This window comes from Balaenoptera physalus (assembly GCF_965194825.1).
Source record: "Balaenoptera physalus genome assembly, chromosome: 10".
Lineage (NCBI taxonomy): Eukaryota > Metazoa > Chordata > Mammalia > Artiodactyla > Balaenopteridae > Balaenoptera > Balaenoptera physalus.
The window spans coordinates 28,771,794-28,795,706 of record NC_138889.1 but is presented as its reverse complement, the minus strand read 5'-3'; the positions used below and the strand labels follow the sequence as shown (position 1 = coordinate 28,795,706).

General features: G+C 33.1%; 1 protein-coding gene across 2 annotated transcripts in view; it reads left to right on the top strand.

Moving 5' to 3' along the window:
* Positions 1–23,913, top strand: part of GUCY1A2 (guanylate cyclase 1 soluble subunit alpha 2) — a 413,705-nt gene that overhangs the window by 269,336 nt on the left and 120,456 nt on the right. The window lies entirely within an intron of this gene.

Here is a 23,913-nt window from a genome sequence, read left to right as displayed (position 1 = left end):
TGGATGAGTTTAGAAGCAAATTAGATACAGCTGAAGAAAGTTCCCATAAGTAAGTCCAGAGAATTAAAAATGGGGAAATATGAATAAAAGAATGTAAAATATGTAGGAGACATTATACATTCAGTTGGAATTATCTCCACATGAAGATAATAGAGGGAATGCAAAAAAAAGCATTTTTTTTCTGGAATTATTAAAAGACACTAATCAGTTCTCAGACACAGTAATCCTAAAGAATTCTACAAAAGAGAAATCATAAGAATCCAAAAGTATCTCTTTTTTTTTACATTAAGTACATTAAAGTCTTTTTTATTTTTTAAATAATTCCATTTTAATTTATTTTTTGTGTTTCACTTCATTTGTATTTAATTCCATAATACACCTGTGATTTATATAATGGTACATATATATATATATGTGAGGTATAGTTGATTTACAATATTATATTAGTTTCAAGTGTATGACATGGTAATTCAAAATTTTTATAGATTATACTCAATTTATAGTTATTATAAGATATTGGCTATATCTCCTGTGCTGTAAAATATATCCTTATAGCTTATTTATTTTATACATAGTAATTTGTACTTCTTAATCCCCTACCCCTATCTTGCCCCTCCCTTCTTCCTTCTCCCCACTGGTAACCAGTAGTTTGTTTTCTATATCTGTGAGTCTGTTTCTTTTTTGTTATATTCCTTAGTTTGTTTTATTTTTTTGGATTCCACATATAAGTGATAACATACAGTATTTGTCTTTGTCTGACTAATATCACTAAGTATAATACCCTCCAGGTCCATCCATGTTGTAGCAAATGGCAAAATTTCATTCATTTTTATGTCTGAGTAGTATTCTGTAGTATATATATATATCACATCTTCTTTATCCATTCATCTGTTGATGGACACTTAGAATGCTTCCATATCTTGGCAATTGTAAGTAATGCTGCCATGAACATTGGGATGCACGTATCTTTTCAAATAAGGGTTTTTGTTTTCTTCAGCTATATACCCAGGAGTGGAATTGCTGGATCATGTGTTAGCTCTATTTTTAGTTTTTTGAGGACGCTCCAAACTGTTTTGCACTGTAACTACACAAATTCACATTTCCGTCAACACTGTACAAGAGCTCCCTTTTCTCCACATCCTCTCCAACATTTGTTATTGTGGTCTTTTTGATGATAGCCATTCTGGCAGGTGTGAAGTAATATCTCATTGCAGTTTTAACTTGCATTTTTCTCATGTCTAGGGATGTTGGGCATCTTTTCATGTGCCTGTTGGTCATCTGTATATCTTCTTTGGAAAAATATCTGTTCAGGTCTTTTGCACATTTTTTAATTAGGTTGCTTATTTTTTTGACATTGAGTTGTATGAGCTGTTTATATATTTTGTTTATATATTTTATATATTAACTGCTTATCAATCATATTACTTGCAAATATTTTCTCCCATTCAGTGGTTGTCTTTTCATTTTGTCCATGGTTTCCTTTGCTGTGCAAAAGTTTTTAACAAAACTAAACATATCTTAATGAGACTGCAGTACTTGAGAGAAAAAGAGAACTTGATAAATGACAGAGGTGACATTCATCAATGGGGAAATAATGGGCTATTCAATAAATGTTTGAGGGCCAATTGGTTATCCATGTAAAGAAAATATATAACTGCACTTCATGTGTCTGCACATAAGTCAGTTCCACGTGGGTAAATATTATAGGCTACAGAATATAATTATAAATTTATAATTAGGAATTTTAAAAAACACCTCACTGTTCTTTATTTATTGATTTTTTTGAAATATAATTGACATACAATATGTTAGTTTCAGGTGTACTACATAATGATTTGACATTTGCATGCAATATGATATAATTAGAAATTTGACTTAGAGTAGGGAAGAATTATTTGGAGACTAGGCAGGTCAAAAACTTTCAAACCAAAAAGGAAAATGTGGATAACTTTTACTACATTAAAATTAAAACTTTTCTGTTGTCAAAGAACACCTAAAGAGAATAAAAAGTCAACCACAAACTAGGAGAATATTTTGCAATACATATAACCAATAAAAATATCGTTGGTTAACCTCATCAGTATTCAGATTAGATATATTAATAACACTATGATAAAGTTTTCCCACCTACTAGTTTGGCACAACTTTGAAAGTCTGACAGTGACACTGTTGCTGAGGAGTTAGAGTAGCAAGAAATCTCACACAGAGTTGGTGGGAGTATAAATGGTACAATTTACTTGGCATTAACTAGTAAAATTTAACTTGTGCCTTTCTTACAACCCAGTAAGCCCTCTCCTAAATGTTTGCTTCAGGGAAGTAGTTGTGCATATGTAGCAGAAGTCACACACAAGATTATTCACAGAAATACTTTCATAATAGCCTCAAACTGGAGATAACTTAAATATCCATTTAATAATAGAATGTATAAACTGTGATACATTTATACCTCAGTATACCATACAGCTGGGAAAATGAATGACTTCAGGAACTGAACATCAAATGGATGGATGTCAAAAACAATATAGTACAAAAGAAGCAAGTCATGGAGCAATTCTATAGAATTATTCCATTTAATTAAATTTCAAAACTAGAAAAATTGAAAAAATAATGCTATTTTGAAATACCTACCTTGAAGGAGAAAGTGGAAAGTAAGGAATGATTAATACAAAATTCAAGATGTTGCTTTCTGTAAGAGAAAGTAAAACAATGATGGGATGAGGGAGCATGCAATAGGGATTATAGTGAAAAATTATTAATTTTATTACTCTTCTTTAATGTGCACATATATGTATACATTTGAAAATTTAAAAACATGGAGAGAGAGTTTTCAAGCCAATCCCACCAGTGGTGAAAACATGAAAGCAAGGAACAGTAAAAATTTTTAAAAATCTAAGTTTAAAAGTTCCCTAGGACATAATTATTGAATTACTCAAGTGTGTGAATGACACTCCTACAACTGCCAGGGAAAACAAACAAAAGGAATGCTGTCTCAAATCTGAAGCAAACTGCAAAAATACACATTCCAGATGGAATTCATATCACTTCTTAAATTTTCAAGGCTACCAGCTGAGCAGACTTATCATTTGGGATTGTTTTTCTATGTTGGATTTTCTTTTATAGGAGATATAATGTTTACATTGAGTCAGCATTGTCAAAGCAAACTTAAAATACCATAAAACCAAACCAGGGAATTGTTGTTTTACAATGTGCTCATCCATATTGTCATTTGTGGAATATAACGTTAGCTCTGTCTTATTAATTAGTTTTTATCATATCAGAAGAGGAAGTGTCAATAAAGATTTAATAAGAATGCAGAAAGAGAATTCAAAATAATAAAATCACCTTAATAATTTTAGCTTCATTACTAATTTATATTATTTGTAAAGTTTGGAATTTTTTTTTAGCATCTTAATTTGGTTTTCAATTGGCTTCTAACTTGTTACCATGGGAATGTTTCTAAACTTATTGAAAGAATCTTTCATTAAACATGCTTGGTTGTTACAGTAGAGTTGATATGTGATCAGTTGATTGTTTACGTCAAACTAAGTTTTTAGGCTTTTTAATATTTAACTTATTTGACTTGCAATAATTTCTGAAAACAAAGGAAAACTCCCCCAAACCTCTGAAATTTTGAAAAATAAATTACTAATTTTATATGGTTTTATAAACCTATGAGGCACCTCTCATGATGGGAAATAGGAACCTGAATTATCAATTATACTTCCTTGCAAATGGTCGATAATGTCCTTGAATCATTAACTGTAAAATTGACGAGGTTAAATTTTTTAATTTTAAAAATTACTAGAGTACTTCACTGGTGGCACAATGGTTATGAATCTACCTGCCAGAACTTACCTGGTGGCACAGTGGTTGGGAATCTGCTTGCCAATGCAGGGGACATGTGTTCAAGCCCTGGTCCGGGAAGATCCCACATGCCGTGGAGCAACTAAGCCCATGCACCACAACTACTGAGCCTGTGCTCTAGAGCCCGCGAGCCACAACTACTGAGCCCACGTGCCACAGCTACTGAAGCCCGCACACCTAGAGCCGGTGCTCCACAACAAGAGAAGCCACTGCAATGAGAAGCCTGTGCACTGCAGTGAAGAGTAGCCCCCGCTCTCCGCAACTAGAGAAAGCCCACGCACAACAACGAAGACCCAACGTAGCCAAAAATGAATAAATAAAAAATAAATTTATTAAAAAAAGAAAGAATCTGCCTGCCAATGCAGGGGACATGGGTTTGATTGCTGGTCCAGGAAGATCCCACATGCCGTGGAGCAAATAAGCCCGTGTGCCACAACTACTGAGCCTGTGCTCTAGAGCCTGTGAGCCACAACTACTAAGCCCACGTGCTACAGCTACTGACACCTGTGCTTCTAGGGCCTGTGCTCCACAACAAGAGAAGCCACCGCAATGAGAAGCCTGCACACTGCAACAAATAGTAGCCCCCACTCGCCGCAACTAGAGAAAGCCTGCGCTCAACAACGAAGACCCAACACAGCCAAAATAAATAAATATACAAACAAATAAATAAATAAAATTAATAATAAAATAAATAAAAATTACCAGAGAATATAGCATTTTACTTATTCAGTTTAAAATACTCAAGCAAATTATTTTTCTATAAGTACTCTAATAAAACTCAGAGGCTAGTTCTAGACTGGTTCTATCTAAAAAGTTCTATCTAACTAGTTCGATTAAAAAGCATACAGAAATATGGTCTATTTATACAATAAATTTTGAAAAATCAGCCCAAAGAGGCTTTAATTAAGACTGTTTTTAAAAATAGTGACTAGATTTTAAATATTTTATCAATACAATGTTGATTCTACTGGCTGAGCATATGGAAATGCCAAGATGCCTATTTTTTCCCCTCCCTATAGGATACCTGATTTTCATATACCTTAAACAATTGACAATTCAAGAAAAGTAATATCAGATTTATATTATCTCCTTTTTGTTTGAGGTACTTATATTGTGATTTCACTAGAAAATTGTGTAATTTTCTGCTGTTCTTTAATTTTGTGAACCTAATCTTACCAAAGTATTTTGAATAGAGTTTTTAGTGCTGAAAGCCTTAACTTTTAATAATAGTTTAAATACTCTTTGAGTAAAATAACAAAATGTTTATTACTGCCTGTGCTTTATGCTTTAAAAAGTAGTGTTGCTAAGGAAAGAGAAGCTGGGTTGAGGACTGACTAGAGAATGTGATTAAACATATATTAGAAAGACAAGTAGCATTTTCATGATTTAAGGGTTTTGAAGATGTTTGAGTTAATGTGTCCAAATATCTAAGTTTTACTTTTGGACCTCAGTTAAAAAAAAATATTTTGTTGAGTATCATTAATAGGCATACAAATTCAAATTCCCTTTATTTGTTCAAAGAATAGTGCATTTTATATAAAGAGGCAATTATAGAGTGATTGTAAAATAGAGTTAAAAACAATGTATAATCATGTTTTAATACTAATGTGGTTAGCAATCTCAATTGCAAATCAGGGAAATGCTATGAATTTCTTCTAACTGCCTAGCCCAAAGGCAGGAATATTAATTTACAATTTATGTGTACTGTAATACATTAAATTCTAGCTTCTCAAGCTTCAATTTAGCCTTCCAATGAGCTTATAGGTTTTTTTGAGGTGATGAAATAATTATTCCGCAATTAATTTTTAAATAGTTGTTATTTACAAAGAAAACCTGATATTGTTATTTTAATATTTGGAAGGATTTGCTCTTTGCAAATATTGCAATAGTTAACCCCATGAGATTACAGCCCAAGATTGTATTTAGAAAAAAGAAAATCTAATTATTTGATAACCTGATTAATTCTCTATGATTCTCTGATAGTTGTTTGTTTATACAATTATAATTAGTACTTTTCATCTTGAAGTGTGTATACTCATTTGAAATGTTCTACCTCTAGAATTTATATCTAAGGAGAAAAACCTATGGGGTCAGAAAGAACTACATAGGCATTATATGAGCTCACAATTAAGATACTGAACTCAGTTACCCTCATTTCTCATGTTTATCCAATAGACACATTTGAATTTACTTTTCATATCCTAGATAATGCATATAGTGGCAGTTTTAGTAAACCATTGTTTTATTGTAGCAATAATATGCAAAAATACTCCACAATACTACTGGTAAAATTTATGGCCAAATATGTTTTTAATAGATCTATACTGTATAGTGAATTTATTTGGTAATAGAAATGTGTTTGTGTTTTTAAAAAAGAATGTGTTTAAAGTATTTTTTCACTAAGAGTTTACCAGTAGATAAGATTATAATGGATTCTCTTCTGTAGTTTGCCTCTGTTTAATTATCAGAACTTGAGTCTTATATACTCTCTTCAGATCTATCTTCTAACTCACTAATACCTCAGCTGGTTATGAAAATCATTTGTTAAACCCATCCACTTAATACTTAATGTTGATTATAGCAGTTTATAGCTTTTTTAAAATATAAATTTATTTATTTATTTATTTTTAGCTGTGTTGGGTCTTCATTGCTGCACGTGGGCTTTCTCTAGTTGCACTGAGTGGGGACTACTCTTTGTTGCAGTGCGCGGGCTTCTCATTGCGGTGGTGTCTCTTGTTGTGGACCACAGGCTCTAGACACGTGGGCTTCAGTAGTTGTGGTACATGGGCTCTGTAGTTGTGGCTCATGGGCTCTAGAGCACAGGCTCAGTAGTTGTGGCACATGGGCTCAGTTGCTCCACAGCATGTGGGATCTTCCCAGACTAGGGCTCAAACCCATGTCCTCTGCCCTGGCAGACAGACTCCTAACCACTGTGCCACCAGGGAAGTCTTATAGCTTTTTTTAAAATTTCCATTTATCTGACAAAATTTTTATATTGTTTTTATTTATATTCTTGAATATATCAGCCATAATTAATTTAAACTATTTGCTTGATAAATTCATTCTCTAGAGCTTCTGTGGTCTATTACACTGTCTGTTCTTTCAGTTAATATTTAGTGATGTTACTTGTCTCCTGTGTGTCTATTTATTATTATTTTTTTATTTGGGTTCTGGAGATTGTATATAAAAAATTATAGAAATAACTTTAGAACTAGAATGATGTTACCCTCCTGTAGGGAAATTTTATGTGTGCTTCTGGTGGGAATGATTGCTAGGAGCTCTAGCAATCAGGAATCAGATGATTTAACACTGAGTTTAAGTCTCTCTGAGGGCCAATTTACTTCTGATTCACCTGATGTTTTTGGAATTACTTATACCTGTAGTGTTGCTGGTCACAGTCTCGTCTCAAAGTATAGAGGTTTTTATTAAGGCCTTCCCCTTGGCAATCCTTGGACTCTAATTTTTTTCCCCATTGTCAAAAGCACTGCTCAGTTTCTCAACCTCTCAGTCACTTCTGAGGTCAGAAGATGCCATAATGGAAAAGCACTATCAAATTTACTGCTCACCTCCCCTCAGGTTCATCTCCCCCAATCTTTTTTTTATTGTCTTGTGAGCTGACCTACAGAGGGCTTTGTTCAAATTATACAATATTCTCTTACTAAAACCAAGCAGAGCCCTATGTAACAAAGCAGGACCCTATGAGGCCTTCTGGGGACAGACCCCTCCCCCATATCTTCTGCTTTAGCTCCTCTCTGAAGTACCTAGATAACAATATCTTATGCACATCTCCTGAGTTGTTTTACAGATGATAAAATCCCCACTAGATGGCAGATATTAACTATTTGGTGACCAGGAGTACATAGCCCCCAGGCTTACTGGAGCTTAAGGATTGATAATTTAAACCCTGTAGAACTGCCCTGTTACCTCACAATCAATCAGAGAATTGTGTGTGAGCTGATCACATACCCTGTGACTCCTCTCCTTCACCTGCCCTTTAAAAGTGTTTCCCTGAAACCCATCTGCGAGTTCAGGTGTTGTGAGAACTAGCTGCTCTGGACTACATGCTTGGTGCCCTGCAATAAAGCTGCACTTTCCTTCACCACAACCCGGTGTCAGTAGATTGACTTTACTGCATGCAGGCAAGGGGACCCAAGTTTGGTTTGGCAACACCTGCAGGACCTTCCCAGGGACAGACCTCCACACACACACCCTGCCTCTTGCTTATAGAAAAGCTTTAGTCTCCTAGGCTTTCCCTGAATTCTAAAGAGCAAATATAGTCAGAGAAGTGAAAAAATGCAGAAACAAAGGAAAACAATCAGGCAAGACAAAATAATAATAGTTTAGCCATCAAATAAAGTCAAGGACCTTTAGTTCCTCCTCAAGGGCTATTGATAATATCTTGAGACATATTCTTGAGTTGTTTTGCAGATACTAAAACCCCCACCTGGTGTAAGAAGTTAAGTGCACGCATACCACCAGTATGTAGACCCCAGACCTGTTAAAGCCAGAAAACTGATAATTGAGATTCCTGAAATATCACCCTATTACCTCAACATCAACCAATCAGAGAATTGTGCACAAGCTGATCACATACCCCAGGACCCTCACAATGTCTTTTAAAACCCTGCCCCAGAAGTCATTGAGGAGTTTGTGTCTTTTGAACATTAGCTGCATGCTCTCCTTGCTTGGCACCTTACAATAAAAGCTATACTTTCCTTCACCACAACCTAGTGTCGATAGATTGGCTTTGCTGCACATTGGGCAAATGGACCCAAGTTTGGTTTGGTAACATTACTAGAAATGCAATTTCAAAGTGATGTATATTTTTTATGAGTTTTATCTTACTAAGTAGATTCATTCTCACTAATCTACATTTATGCCTATTTTCAACCCAAGTCACAGATGAAATTATCTTTAAACAGAAAAGACAAAAACATCTTAACTGCATTGAAACTAGCTACTGCAGAATATTGATTGATAACATCAAATGAAGCACTTAACCATATGCCAGGCAGTCACTGTACCAAGTGCTTTCCATGTAATAACTCTTTTAAATTTCACAATAATTCTATGAAGGAAGTATTGCTATTATTTTCATTTTAACAAGTGAAGAAAAGAAGAATTAAAACCAAACCTGAGAGTTCCTAATAAGTACACTCTATATAGACTTATTAAATAAATACAGGTTAAATCTTATATTATCAAATTTTTCCTATTGCTTTGAATATTCCATTATTTAATAAGTTAGACTTCTCATGGCTTTAGTCTTCAAGAAAATTTAAATTTATATTAGATGTCCTCTTTAAGAGAATGGAAGTAAGTAATCTATTTTAAAAATATTCCATTCAAAATGATTAATTTTTTAAATTAGAAAGACAGAGAGATATATTCAATTATGTGTGTGTCGGAGGGGAATGAATGTTATTCCATCGTTACTTTGAAAATTGCAATCACCAGCTAGACTGAGTGGGAGCATATATTAGCCATCTTACCCCATTGTTTTTTCTCCCTATTTTAAAATGTCATATTTACATTTTGTCATAGGATAGTCTTTGAATTTAAAGATTGTGTCTTATATTCTAACTAATTATTTTTAGGTATTGAACAATACATGCTTTAATAGGCAGAGCACCCTTAATGCCTTTCCACCACTCTCTAAGATATAGGTATAATGATTTAATACACAATGTTACATATGCAATGTGTATGTCAATGAATTTAATTGCTAGTTTATTTTATCTTTATCATGACTGTTTCCAATACAGTCACTTATATTACCACTTATATAATATGTAAGTCTAAATTTAGACTTTTAATCATATTTTTAGTCTATGAAAAAATAGTTTACAGACACACATTTCTAAAAGTCTTGCTGAAGAGTTTTTTATGATATTTGCCAAACAGATTTTCCAAGCAGATCTTTTGTAAAGGTATTTGCATATTTTTGCTACATGAAAAAATAAGTAATAATAAGAAAGTGAAAGAAAAACAGACCAAGCAATGGGGAAAAAAAGATAAACTGATTTGCAAGAAACTGTGTATGTAAAATACAAAATTGCTCAGTTTGATTTTATGCAGCAGTCCTCTCACTTCCACATTTTCAGAAGAGAAATGCATTCTTTAGTGGGGACATGTTTAAATATTTTATAAAGTTATTCCATTAAATAATATCACCATGGTGTAAATACTCCTAAAGATGTTATAATCTATTTCATTTATTTTAATCTGTCTCCAGGAGGGTCCCTCCCAAGAATACTGGTGCAACATCCTAAGAAGAGGCTAAAAAATTATATTAGTAAAGACATTAATTTTTGTTTGACTTTTGTGTGATGAACTGAAAAAAAAAAAGCACGACCTAAAAGTTGAAAAGTATGTTTTATTTGGTAGATTTCCTGGGGACTCAAGCCTGGGAGGCAGCCTCTTAGATAGCTCTGAGGGAATGCTTTGAAGAGGTAAGGGAGGGGCCAGGATATATAGGAGTTTTGCAACAAAACCAGGTAGTAGGAACATCAAAAGATCATGGTTAAAGAAAATCAGACTTCTCAAATTAATTAACTTAGCACTTTTCTATGTATGGGAAGATGCAAGAGTCTGGGCTTATTGAAGTCATTCCTTTGATATGTATCTTAACTGTCTAGGACCAGTATGAGGTTCTTTCTCATCCTGAGTCCCCTCGGGGTGCACTGTTGGGCACCGCTGCAGTGGCTGAGAGCTTGGTGGTGGGTAGCCTGTTTCCATCCTGACTTCCATCAGGGCTCCCCATGGGGCGGGGATGGAGGAGGGGGGAGTAAGACGGGCAGCTCTGGCTTGATGGTCACAACATCCTCTGTTTTCTGATATGGCAGGTAGCATTCTTGGTCCACATGAGCTTGCAGAAATGTGAAGCCTCCAAGCAGTTAAGTAGCTCAGGTTTTTATTATCTGAGTTTTATGTAAAGAATAAGAATCTTTGTCTGCCAATTCTTGCTCCTAAAAAGATATTAAGATGTTATTTCACCAACTGATTTTGGGAGGTAATTTAGCCCATTATCTTTTATCTTTTGTAGTATCTGTGTCTGACATTATTGAACAAGAAAACTTTTATTTTTTACTGCCAGCTTAACTTAATCTCTTTTAAGGCTAAATGCGCATATGCCAACATTAGCAGCCTTAATCTTGCAATACCTAAAAAGATATGAAAATAGCAAGATAGAATAATAGGTAAGACAGTAATGTGCTATCTATATGCTAACTATACCGCTAGGTTTTATGTCTTTGGTTTGTTATTCTGTCTCAAAATTTCATATCTAACTCCAAACAAAAGTTTAAAAATTATTTCGAAGTAACTTTCTTAGTTTTCTGAAATTACAAAAAATAAAATGACCACTGAAAACTAGCACACAGTAGATAGTCAGAACCATCTATAATTTATCAACAAACCACAACCATGTTTTACATTACGTTGTATATTCTTAAAGGCTTTTTTTTTTCTATACAAACAGAAATAGAATATACAGACTTGAAAAGCAGATTCTTTTAAAAATTGAATGAATATTCAGTTAAGTGAAGTTATGAGACACTGTGTACCAAAGATGTACATGCATCCTAAACATGCAGGAGAGACTTGATAAGCCCTAGGAAGAATTTTTCTTTGTTATTACCTCACTTTGTATTTTCTTATTCCTAAAATTAAATATATGAGTCATTGTAAGGCAACTCTTTAATAACCTGAGTTGCAAATGTGGCAGAAACAATTCAGTATCACAAGCACTTTTAAAAATCTGTTAAGCTTTGTATTGATGTCAAGTCAGGCATATTGTAATTCTCTGGGCCACCAGTATAATATTCCTTATTTGGAATGAGGTTTCAGCCTTATCCTAATGGCTGAATTGATTTCTGCACATTTGTAGTGCTTCCTACTTCATCAGAAATTGTCACTTTGTGTGCAAATGTTAGAAGATCAAATTTACATGTGGATTCAATTCTAACAGTCATTCTGCTTTATCATGTGCCTTTAATTTGTTCGCTCAAAGGTTAAACCAATCATTAAAAATTTAGTAAAACCTCATTAATTCAGACCTCACTCTTCAGGGAAACATGGTAATTTTGACAACAATGTCTGAAATACATGCAAATAATTCCTAGTGGGAGACCTGTTGATGTTGAAGAAACATCAGGTTGATAGAAACATAGGCCCTGACTGTGCACTGAATGTCCCAGAGGACAAAAGACTTTTTACTTTGGAGGTGGTTTGCTGTTTCAACTCGGATGAAGCCTGATTCTGCACAATCCTAGCTGGAAACTTGCTAGGAGTGACTTTTATTCATTTGTTCAACAAATGATTTTTGAATATTTACTTTTTTCTGAACAAATAATTAAGTACTGGGAATGTAATGGCAAGTAAACAGAATATAGCCCTGACTCTCCCAGAAATTACATTCTATGGAAGCAACACCTATAAATAAATGACTGACTTGGTTAGCAGATAGAAGTAGATACTTGGATTTCCCTCAAAACTGTCTTAATATTAAAAGATTTTTGTTAGTTTTTGTAAAGATTTGGCAAAGACTTTAAATTCTTCTTAGAATATTCAGGATACTTTGGTTGTACATTCAGACCTACATTATTTTGGTATCTTCATAGATTTTGTATATATCTAGGAAAGTGGAGTTGAAAAATACTGAAAACCAACTATGTGCTAGTGGTTGGCTTGATAGCTTATATATCATCTCATTTAATCAACACAACAATCCCATGAAGGGCACATGTGCAGATTTTAAATATTTTAAAGATCAAGAGGTAAGAAATCTAAGAGTTAAAGAACATGTATGAGATCTTGAAAAAATAATATATAGAACACCTTCTATATGTCAGACTTGTGCCTGGTATTTTATACACTTAATCTCTTTTAATCCTCCCATCCCCCAAAACCCTGCATAGTAAGTTTCATTAATCTTATTTTACATTTAAATAATTTGAGACTCAGAAGTTTACATAATTTGACCAAGATTATGCAGGTAGTCAATTGAAGAACTAAACTTCAACATAAATATATCTGCTTGAAAAAAAGGCTTTAGTATTTTCTTATACCAAACTGGCCAATAACTCACCAGAATGGCCAGAGTAGAATTCTGTTACCTGAATACTTGATAAGAGTTGCCTTTAACCAAGTGATTACTATGGGCCAGGCATTATGCTAAGCACAATGCTAATATATGCTAAATTATGCTAATATATATAAAATATAGATCTATATGTAAATATATACACACCCATATGCACACATATATGTGTATAGTTAATCTATTTACATTTATATATGTGTGTTTTAAGCACATTTTCATGTTTGTGAAATACATACGTATTGCATATTATTATGCAAGTCTTACAACATTATGGACCATGACTCAAATGTTATTATCCTATTTACTAATGAGAAAACCAAGACTCAGAGAGGTTAAGGGGCATATTGTCAAATAAGAGTAAATAAGTAAATAAGACTAATTAAGAATAGATTCAGAATTGGAATTCAAATGTTTGACTTCAAAGTCCTTGCTCCTAACCATTACCCGACACTGCCTCCCACAATATAATTATGATTTCTAATCTTATGACTAAGCTAATAATTTTAATCTTCCCTGAAAAAGTTATTACTCTTCTCTCTCCCTTAAGAAAGAAATGTCCAACAAATGGCCAACAGATACATGAAAAGACGCTCAACATCACTAATCATCAGGGAAAGATACAAATCAATACCACCTCACATCTGAGAGAAAGGCTATCATCAAAAAGACAACAAATAAGGAGTGTTAAATAAGAAGTGTGGAGAAAGGGGAACCCTTGTGCACTGTTGGTGGGATTGTAAGTCCATGTAGCCACTATGGAAAACAGTATGGAAGTTCCTCAAAAAATTAAAACTAGAACTACCATATGGTCTAGCAATTTCACTTCTGGGTATTTACCCAAAGCAAACAAAAACACTAATTTGAAAAGATACGTGCACACCAATGTTCATTGCAGCATTATTTACAATAGTCAAAATATGGAAGCAACCTGTGTCCTTTGATAGATGAATCAATAGAGAATATGTGTGTATGTGTATACACACAGACACACACACACACACAATGGAACACCACTCAGCCATACACAAAGTGATATCTTGCCATTTGTGACAACATAGATGGATCTAGAAGGTATTATGCTAAGTGAAATAAGTAAGACAGAGAAAGACAAATACTGTATGATCTCTCTTTTATGTGGAATCTAAAAATCTAAATAAACAAACAAAGCAAAATGAAAACAGACTCATAGACACAGAGAACAAATGCGTTGTTGCCAGAGGGAGGAGGGGGGCAAAGTAGGTGAAGGGGATTAATGGGTGAAAACCTCCAGTTATAAAATAAATAAGCTATGGGGATGTAATATACAGCATAGGGAATATGTAATAACTTTGTATGGGGACACATGGTTACTAGACTTATTGTGGTGATCATTTCATAATATATGCAAATATCAAATCACTATGTAGTATACCTGAAACTAACACAATACATCTCAACTATACATCATTTAAAACAAATATGAAAGAAGGTAATGTTCAGATGTAATAGCAGTGCAATGACTTGAAGGCATTCTCATTTGAGGCAAACTGTATTGACCATTAACTATACATGGAGATGTTGAAATAATGAGGATAACTATGTCTGCATTTAATATTAGAAACCAAAATTGTTAGTCCTATAAAATTTTAAAATATCTGAAGAAAAAGTTAAGTTGGGAATAATATTGAAATATAAACTTTTGTAATATGAACTTCTTTTTAAGAAACAGATGATATGATCTGCTTTTTGGGGCAATATAATAATCTAAAACTAGGAAAACAGAGATTTAAAACCATAACAAATAATCCAAAAGATATACTGCTCTTTAGAACATATTATTTTCCAGATGCTATCAGTTGATCCTTTTGTATATTAACTTATCCATAATCTTTTGTATATTTACAATAACCAAAGCACTGATTGGAAGTGAAAATGTAGTAAAATGATTTGATCACTCAGCCAGCAAGAATTTATTGAATTTTGAATTTCTCTCATGTGCAAAACTACATAATTAAGTTGCAGACTGAACTGCAGGAGTGCCAAACATTAATCTGCTTTTTTTTTTTTTTTTTTTGGTCTGTCATTGAGTAAAAATACTGAAACATCTGGTCACTTTAACCCATTCAGTCAGAAATTCAATCGGCCACCCAGATTTTCAGACTCCAGGATGCCATTCAACTTGTTTGCTTTAATTGTTAGTTTATTTGAAAACTATGTCAAGTAGTCAGTAGCCTGTGTTTAGTTATTTTAATATGCTTAGCAGGTATCTTCCCTAAGAAAACGTAGAGACACGGAAAAGCAAAAACATGAGGCTCATTACTCAGGAGGCTTCAGTCAAGTATTTCCACAGACCTATGTTGTTCTCTGCCTCCTATTCTGCTTGCCTTCCTTTCTGAGTTGGTTTCCCCCATCTCTGCCCCTCCCCACCTCCCGCAGGCCTCCTCAGGCTTCTTTTTCTCTCAGTCTCATAAAAGTGCTTGTCATTTTTCCATGGGCTACCTAAGAATTACACAAAATAATATTGGTATGAATTAATGCACATAAAACTGTTGATAATGGTTAATTTAGGAGAAGGGACTTTTTCTGCTTTTAATCTTGAAGTTTTACGTTTGTTTAAATTTTCCAAATATGTGCATGAATTACTTTATGTATTCGTTTTTAGGATCAATAGGAATTATGCAGGTGGTGTCATCATGGACTGTTTTTCTTCCTTCTATCTATAATTTTAAAAACGTATGTAGTTTAAAAATGAGGGAAACACAAGCTTTCACCTATGTATTCAATTCATAAGGAATAATCAACAAACAAAACCTCAAACTGGACAGGATAAACGTTTTATTGGCTAAAAATTGATGGGAGCATCAAATCTTTTTGACACAATTGTGCTGTAAAGCATTTGGCCAGGACAATTAGGATTGGTAGAAACAATGGTCATAAAAGAAAAACTATACTGGCAGAAATTAATATGAGCAAATATCTGATTAATGAATCACAAATCCTGACTGTAAAATTTAAATAGGAAAGAATTGATGCCAATTGAAATATTTTCAGAGGAACACAACTGGAAAAGTAAAATATTAGAATTAGTTTATCTGCATTATGTAGAAAATAGATCAAGGAATTTAGTTTACTTAAATTCTGGCATTTAGTTCAGAAAAATAATATCTTCATGATAATTCTTCAGCATTGGTAAATTTCTGCATTCAAGTCCAAATGTCTCAAACTGTAACTGTTTTATTCGTCAGAGGAATTATTTGATGTTCTAGACGTGCATTCACAGTAAACCGAATTAAATTTTACCAAATGGTAGAAGAAAGTAGATAATTTTGTTTGCTATGTCATTGATATCTACTATATCTTTGTTTGCATGTATATAATTTCTTCTCTGTGATCCTTTGCTGTACAAGTCAATATTCTTATATTTGCAAATTTTTTTGCCATGTCATCTACCTGGTATACAAGTAGGTACATTGACTTCTGGTGTTTGTATAAATTTATAGTAGTCACCATTCCTTTTCACTTATTTTATTTTCTCATGTTCTTTTTTCCCCAAATTTGCATATTTTGAATCATGTCCTTTTGGAAAATACTGAACGTATCCCATGCTCCTGTTTCAACTTTACCACTCAAGATAGAAATGAGTAATTTTGCTACCAAAATGCAATGAAATAAAGAGGACCTGCTTCATTATTCCAGTATTGAGACTATATATTATAAGGTTATGATATAGTGTGATGTCTTACTCTATGCAAGAGAGCATCCTGTGCTATATTGAAATCATTTTCTACTATTTAGCTATGTTATTATAGCAAGCTATACCCAAACATTATTGTCTATAATTTTTATTTCCTTTTTTGTCAATTCTAATTTGTGAAAATGCTCATGATTAAAAAGACATGCCCAGGGAAGCAAGAGTCATACCATATTTTTTAAAATATACACTCTATCAGAAGTCTAAGCATACTATTATATCAGTCATAAACAATCATGGCAAAGCTTCCCTTTTAAGGTTGGTGCTTCAAGGGTTGTTTATGTCTTCAAATATTTGCTCCAAAATGACTAATCCTTATTTTAAGTTGGAAACGTTATTAGTGTGTTCAAGTAGATTAGTATTTTGATTTGAAAAATTATATTAGACAAGCATGCTTCTATCCAGTTTTATGACACAGTTTGGACGGCCAATTAATGCCAGATTCTAAAGCCAACTGTATTTGTCTTAAGATTCTAGATGTTTTCTGATTTGCTGCTGCTGTCTGGTAAAGCAATACAGCTATGACGATAAATTGATTTTATTGGCTTTATTGAACAGGGGCTAAAATATTCTTTTTTTTTCTTATAGTCTAGTTTAGCCAGAACTTACCGGAGATAATTTACAAAAGGATAATTGTATGGGAGCTTAGGAAATTCAGTTGTGAATAGCAATTGGTAATTGGAAGATTTTAAGTTAAAAAATTTGGAGGACAACTCTGTTATTCTACATGCCATAAAACAAGTATAAAAATTATCTAACTATGTAATTAACAATGGAATTTCAACATTTGAAATTTACTAAGGAAGCTAATGAAGCAGTTAAGGCCAACTAGAAAACAGAAAGAATTTTGAAGTTTTTCGTTTTTCCAGCAACTGTTCATTGTGATAGAAGAATATCATTTAGAAAGGGTGCTTTTCAAGTTATTCTATAAAACAAGTAGAAAACTTTGCACAAATCTGTGGCAGAAGGTCCAATTATTTTGATCTCTTGAGTGTCGTGTCTCTACTAACAGAGTAATTCCATTTTTACTATTTCATTTTACTTCTTTTAAAAACTCTTAATTATTTTCTCCTTGTCCTGAGTCTTCCTTCGCTAGTGTCTCTCATTATGACTTGGGAGTATCTTATAGAATTTGGTCAAAGTTAACAAGTAGATTTCTTCTTTTAACCTTCAACATTGTCTATGATTATGCTGGATCAGTTGTTAGCTTATAAAAGGGAAAACACAAATAAATGGGTACTCTTTTGAATCTCCATGCCTCTTTCATCTCATCTCTAACAACATATTTTTTTTGAAAATAGTAGAGTGTAGTGATGTGTCTTCAGATATGAACAATTTTTCAATATTTTTTATATTTGCTTCCTCTTCAAATATGTCAAAGAAATTAGAGTAAGATTATTTTTATATTCTTTGCCCCAATACCAAGTTATAAATACTGTTAACTTATTAAGAAGCTATTCTAAGGAAAAATTATGACCATTATAAAAATTGATGCTCACATAAATGATAGTTCTATGTTGTTAGCATGTTATTACAACCCACTTCAGAAATTCACACAGAGTTATGCCTCAGAACTCATCATAGCTTAGAACTGTTCCAACTCTGGGATCTCAACTCTAAATATCCTTCCTTAATCCACAACCTCTTGTTCTTCTGTCATTTCCTATTCTATCATTCCCTCTGATCACTGTGACCTCCAAGTTTACCTATTTTTAGGTTTTCAGTCCATTATTTATTTTTTGACTATGTTTGCCTTCTGTATTAGTATGCCACCGTAGCAAACTACCACAAACTGGGTGGCTTAAGACAGCAGAAATTTGTCTCACAGTTCTGGAAGCTAGAAATATGAGATCAAGGCATTGGAAAGGCCATGAAGTCCCTCTAAAGGCACTAGGGAAGGATCTCTTCCAGATCCCTCTCCTAACTTCTGGTAGTTCCTTGACTTGTAGCAGCACAACTCCAACCCTCACATGGTATTCTCACTGTGTGCATGCTATCTCTGCTTCCAAAGTTCTCCTTTTATTAGGATACCCTACTCCAGTATGACCTCATCTTAACTTAATGAATTTCATTTGCAATGACCGCATTTCCAAATGAGGTTACATTCTGGGGTACTGGAGATTAGGATTTCAACATCTAAATTTGCGGGTGGGGGTGGGGGGGACACAATCTAATCCATAACATCTTATCTAGCCTGGATCCCATTGTCTCTGTCTCACTCATTGCTCCTAATAGCCCTCTAGTTTTACTCTTCTTTATTTCCATCATACTGGACTACCGAAGTAGAAAATTATTGGTCTGAGATTAATGAGCATTACTGGAGAAGATGGCATAATTATAGGAATTAGATATTTATTGAAAGTGCATATCTTTTAAACTCAACTGGTCCCTAAAATCTTCAGGGATGTCATTTTACTATCCCTCACTGTGACTATTGCAAATATTTTTCACTGTCTTTAAATTTGTCTCTTAACCTTGCTTTTATTTTCAATAGACATTTACTTTCCTAATTAAATGAAATGATAGAAGACATCAATATGAAAGATCTCAACTTTTCTTCAACGCCCCTCTTCGACATGGTTCTTTCTTCAAATGTTTTCTCCTTTGCTTCCTGTTTTCATATGAGTAGTATTAAAATTTTTTGAAACCTATCATTTTAAAGAACATGAATAAGTTGACTATGTTTAATGGAAACATTTAAATTCCCTTAGGCAAGATTAACTCAAGGTGTAAATGAACTAAATGAATGCCTATAATATGCTGACTGAGGGATATAAGCAGTATTTCCTCAGGAAGTTAACTCCTCAATCAGTGGCCAAGGCACCATTCTCTTTCCACTTACTTTAAAGTCTCACCATCAGTACTTGTTTTTTCAGTTTTATTGAGATATAATTGGCATATTGTGTAAGTTTAAGGTGTACAACATATTGATCTGATACAGTTATAAAGTGCAAAATTATTACCACCATAGTATTAGCTACCACCTCCATCCCATCACATAGATACCATTTCCTCTTTTGTGATAAGAACATTTAAGATCTACAAGTCACCCTTGGTACCCATGGATTCAACCAACCATGGATGAAAAATATTTGAAAAAACAATCCAGAAAGTTTCAAAAAGCAAAACTTGAATTTGCTGTACACCAGCAAAAATTAAATAGCATTTGTAATGTATTTACAATTATGTACATAACATTTACATTGTATTATGTAATGTAAGTAATCTAGGGATGATTTAATGTATATGGGAGGATGTGCAGAGTGTATATGCAGACAGTACACCATTTTAATAAGGGACTTGAGCATTTGTGGATTTTGTATTCAAAGAGGGTCCTGGAACCAATCCCCTGCAGATACCGAGGGATGACTGTACTCTCTTAGCAACATTCAACTATATGATATAGCATTACCTATGTAATGCTATATCCATTATTAGACACAAAATTGTCATTTTCTTCCAAAGCTTTCCCCTAGAACTATGCCATATTCTGCTTTTCTGTTTATGACAAAAACAACAACAAAACCATTCTGTTGGCTCTCCATTGTCTATAAAATAAGGACTAAATCCTAATCAGCACCTTAACTCTTTCCCCAAGATACCTTTTCAAACCTATATCCAATTAAATGAATAACATTCCACCACAATATTATGGCATTAAGCATACCAGAATAATGGCTATTCTGTACATTGCTTCCTCCTTAGCCATGCTGTTATTGTTTTGTTTTGTTTGTTACATTTGTTTTGTCTGTTATATTTGTTTTGTCTATTATATTTGTCTTGCATTTGTGTGTTTTCCTATATTATCCATCCTTCTTGGCCCAGCTCAACCCCTATGAAGTCAATCCCAATACTCACATTCTCTTTAATAAAAATTATTTGCTTCTTCCTTAGGAAATTTATAACTTTGGTCACACTTAACTGTTGATATTTAACATATGACATCTTTCAAATAAATAGTTTATGTATATTCCTGTGTATTTTGAACTAGACTGTAAGAACAGTCATGTCTGGGTCCATGGTTTGTTCATCTTTGTACACTATAGTACAAGCAATTTATTAATATTTTTGAATTAAATTATAACTGATACACTAATGCAGGATATTCATTCTGACGAATAGGGAAAATTATATCCTAATGTATACTTATTCATTTCTTATTCACTTTTTCATACATTGCTTTTCCATATAAAATGTTTATCAAGGCACTACTATGTGCCTGATACCAGATACCCAATAGATGTGGAAAACTGCAACTTATTGTATAATTTTATTCTATAAATAAGCCCATTATGATAGCATTTGGGGAACATAATATTGACTTTATATTTTAAATTAAAAAGAAAGAAGTTTGGTTTTTAAAATAAATCAGAAAATTATCGTGGTTGTCTGCATTAATAACCATAGCTCAGGATCCTGGGTTGTAACATAGTACTATTCATGTCAGTAGCCAGACAGATTGGAAACCAGGTCCTGTGTCAAATCCCAGGAAGGGAATCCCTAAGGGAATAGAAAAGTGATTTAATCGAATGACTAGGTGAATGAGACTAACCAAAGGAGAATAAAACCTCAGAAAAAAATCTTTATAAACTGGGTTTAATTAAAGTGAACATGTCCAGTTCTACTGTACATTCTTTAATGCCTAAGCTGACAAGGCTCTAGAAAGGGAGCAGATTTTTCTTTTTGATATGTGTACATTTAAATATCTTGAACCTAGAAACTACTTCCAAAACTCGCTGGAGTTACCAAAGATTGAATAATTAGCCCTTTCTGTCATTAACTATTTTTAGAATTATCACTGTCAACCTTTTTCAGTGAAAGTATAAAATGTACCAATAGCTAGTCCATTCAAATATTTCACATAGCAATGTTATCCTATCTTTAAGATAGTATCCTTAAAGAGGAAACATTAATTAACATGCAATGGCACATAAACAAAATTAACCAAGCGTCATAGTTTAATTTTAAGAAACAGTCATTTGTTCAAATTTCAGAGCTAAATTTATCCTTACAAGTTAAATTTTAGCAGAATAACTTATTTTATTTTATAGCTGTTAACTTGATTGACAAGTAGGACGACCCATCAAGTATGTTTCTGTTCTTGTAATTCACCAACACCTTGAAAATATTTCCCAAGAGAAAAGAAAGAAATACATGGAGGAAAAAAAAAACGAAACTGCCTTTCTGATTGAGTATTTTTAAGATAAAATATAGAAATTTTTCTCCATCCACTGTTCGACTGGAAAATGCCTTGGTTTTGGAGTGATTGGCATAAATCAAATATTTCATTAATGTTTAACAACCATTTATAGTGTTGCATGATTCATTTCATTTCTAGTAGTGTCATTCTATATTTGTATGCAATTTGAATTGGTACTATATTTTCTAATTGCAACAAGGTCTTATCTTTCCCATATAGGAATTTAAAATTTTATCTTTTTAATAACATTGAAGTATTCAATATTTTATTATATTGTTATTACTGGGACATTTATTGCTAGATGTTTACACGTGGCTACGCTATATTGGATATCATCTGAGTCATGTGAGTGAACGTGGTTTTCATCACCCACTTTCACAGTAAGACTGACATACAGACAGAACTGCATATTTGGGGTCTGTGTTCCATGGAGTATCTTACAGTTTCACATCCTTCTGTTATGGTATAAGAAAGACTGGAACTTTGCTACCATATTTTTAAAAGTGATATTGAATTAACATACCATAAAATTCACCTTTTTAAAGTGTACAATACAGTGGTTTTTAAGATAATTAATTAGTATATTCAAAGCTGCTTAACTTTCACTACTATCTAATCCCAGAACATTTTTATCACTTCAAAAAAAAAAAAAAAACACTGTACTCATTAACAGTCACTTCCCATTCCCTTTCTCTCCTTAGTCTCTTACAACTATAATATTTCTCTCTCAGTGGATTTGTCTCCTCTGGACATTTCATATAAATGGAATGAATATAGTATGTGGCCTTTTGTGACTGGCTTCTTTCACTTAGCCTAATGTTTTCGAGGTTCATTCATGTTATAGTATGTACCAGTACTCCATTCATTTTTATAGCTAATAATCCATTTTGTTTATTCATTCAATTTATTGACTTCTCGCTTTCCATTTTTTTGGCTACTATAAATACTGCTGCTAGGTACATTCACATACAAGCTTTTGTGTGAATACATATTTTCAGTTCTCTTGGGTACACACCTAGGAATACAATTGCTGGCTCATATGGTAACTCTATGTTTAACTTTTTGAAGAACTGCTAAATGTTTTCCAAAGCAGCTGCACTGTTTTACCTTCTGACCAGCAATGTTTGAGGCTTCCAATATTTATACATCTTCACCAACACTTGTTATTATTGTCTATCTTAAATACCATATTTTTAAGTAAATATTTCATTTATGGTTTGCATGACTTTTTTGCATACGGATTTTGAGGAGTTCCTAACTTTATGTAGCATAAATATCTTTTAGAGAATTCATTTGACTGGTAGGTATTTTGTCAATCCTTTTGGAATACAATGTCACTTAAAAACAATGTGATGATATTGTCTATAAAAATTTTTGAAGAAAGGCATATTGTGTATTATTTAAGATCAATATCTTGAAGGTTCTATTGAGTTACAGGTGAAATTGATGAGTACATTTCACTACATCACAGATATTAGACTTTTCCCACCTGCTGTGTTAAAATGGGCAATCAGCTCTATAACTTCAATGTCCTTATCTTTACTCTTCTGAAGTTATAAAAATGTGTTGAAGGAAACACATCATTTGCAAACAGACAAAATAGAAATCTTCAGGCCTCCTTTATTTTTTTCTTAGTCCTACTTACTATTGGCAGTTAGAGGTAAAGTTTCCTAGAATATTCCCACAAAAATTAAGCTACATGATAAATACTTAATGAATACTGTACATGGTCCTTTCAGAATTTTTAGAAATATTTATTGCTAAATATCAGTACAACTGTTAGAAGTATGTATATTAATTGGAAATACAGTTATTCCAAAGGTAAATAGAAGACTCATTGTCAGAAAAGTTAATGAAAGTTGGATGATAGGAACAGATGACTTCTAAGGAATCTCCAAAACTTAATATCTGATAATTCTAAGTCTAAATGTAAATATTATGGCATGAGTTCCTTGAAAGAAAAGTCTGAGATGAGGTCTTGGGTATAGGTAGTTTCTTTGAAAGTGATACCAGGGG